The 1,522-nt window shown below is 40.3% G+C and overlaps 1 pseudogene; it reads left to right on the forward strand.

Annotated features, from left to right (window-relative positions):
• The first annotated feature begins 301 nt into the window (after window positions 1-301).
• Window positions 302-481, forward strand: LOC142586417 (U2 spliceosomal RNA; annotated as a pseudogene).
• The last annotated feature ends 1,041 nt before the right edge of the window (window positions 482-1,522 follow it).

Raw genomic sequence — 1,522 nt, forward strand, 5'->3', positions numbered from 1 at the left:
CTGAAAAGGACCCTTACGGTATGTGAATGACAAAAAATCATGAGCTAAAGCTAAAGAAACCGTTTAGCGCACGACACGGAGGTGACAAGAAATTTTGAACAAAGGTACGACCTCAATTAGCGTGACTTTTGTATACATTCACGTGGAGGACGCGACCGCCGTCTCGGGGGGCCTGAGGAAACTAGACACGCGTGACGTTTCGACGGAACCGTCTCCTTGGGAGAGCGAAAGGAAAGAAAATTAGATATGGAAACGTAAGCGCTTGGTATGCCGACAAAGAGTGGGCGGCGCGAATGCAGTAATGGTCGACGTGGGTCAAAGTGTAGTATTTGTTCTTCGCAGTTTATTATGTGATACGGGTTGTATTTGCACCTAATATATTCCACTTATTTTTAGAATTTGGTGGAGTGGTTAAAGTTTGTTTCAACTCCGCCGTGGGTCGGCCCAGTATTGCACAATATTCAGGATCGGCCCATGTCTTCGCTCGCGCAGAACAATGTTGCAAGGAAACCTGTACATAAATAGATTCACTCTAAAATAAACAATCACGGCAGAAGAGAGAAAAAAATGCGCGCTAACAAGAAATACCGGTTTAGTTCGTGAAACGAGGCTTCTTGTTTTTTTACACATTCACTATGCGGCTGCCAGAAAACCAATTCGTGTGAAACGCAGCTCATGATATTCAAGCAGCAATTAAACATCATTGAAGAGGGTTCCTTAGTCGATTGTATCCCCCTGGATTCTTCGAACGCTCTTGAGAAGGTGAATCATTTATTTGTACTTAATCAGTTATGTTTACATGGTACTTTACTTTGTGCATACTTTTTCTTATAAACATATATTAAAGAGTCATTAAATTGTGCTTCATTTGAAGGGCACTTATTTGTTGACAACTGTGCAGTATTGCAGTATGTTGAGAAAGATGCCGCAGTGGTAACATAAGGTATCTTTAATCTGGCAATCTGGCAATTGGTGCAAAAGTTTGTGAATGGAACTAAACATTGATAAATGTAAGCCTATGCGCTTAACCAGATGCACTTATGAATTTCGAAGTTATTACCTTGATAGCGTCCGCTTGCAAATATTACGTTCTTACAAATACCTAGTTGTTCCCACTTAGACCGACCTTACTTGTAGACTTCAATTAACTGTTTAGCTAACAATGCTAGCAAAGCTCTTGGATACCGTCGAATGAACCTTTCGCATGCACCCTTAAATATAAAACGCTTCCTTGATATATCACCACTCAATAAAAAACTGCCATATACACCGCATCAGTCTGGAACCAGTTCCATAAGAAACGTAAAATATGTACTATAAGTGATGGAAAAAATTCCGTTCTCATTATCCTATTTTACTCTATTAGAGATGCCACTAAATACGGCATGAAATCTACCATCGACCTACCGTTGTTATCACACTGCTGTAGTTACACCAGCTGTGTCTTTTTCAACATGTGTCTCATTAGCATTCTCTGCGAAATGAACTGCTTTTCCATCAACATTATTTGCAATCTTGCCCA

This window comes from Dermacentor variabilis, chromosome 6, assembly GCF_050947875.1.
Source record: "Dermacentor variabilis isolate Ectoservices chromosome 6, ASM5094787v1, whole genome shotgun sequence".
Classification (NCBI taxonomy): domain Eukaryota; kingdom Metazoa; phylum Arthropoda; class Arachnida; order Ixodida; family Ixodidae; genus Dermacentor; species Dermacentor variabilis.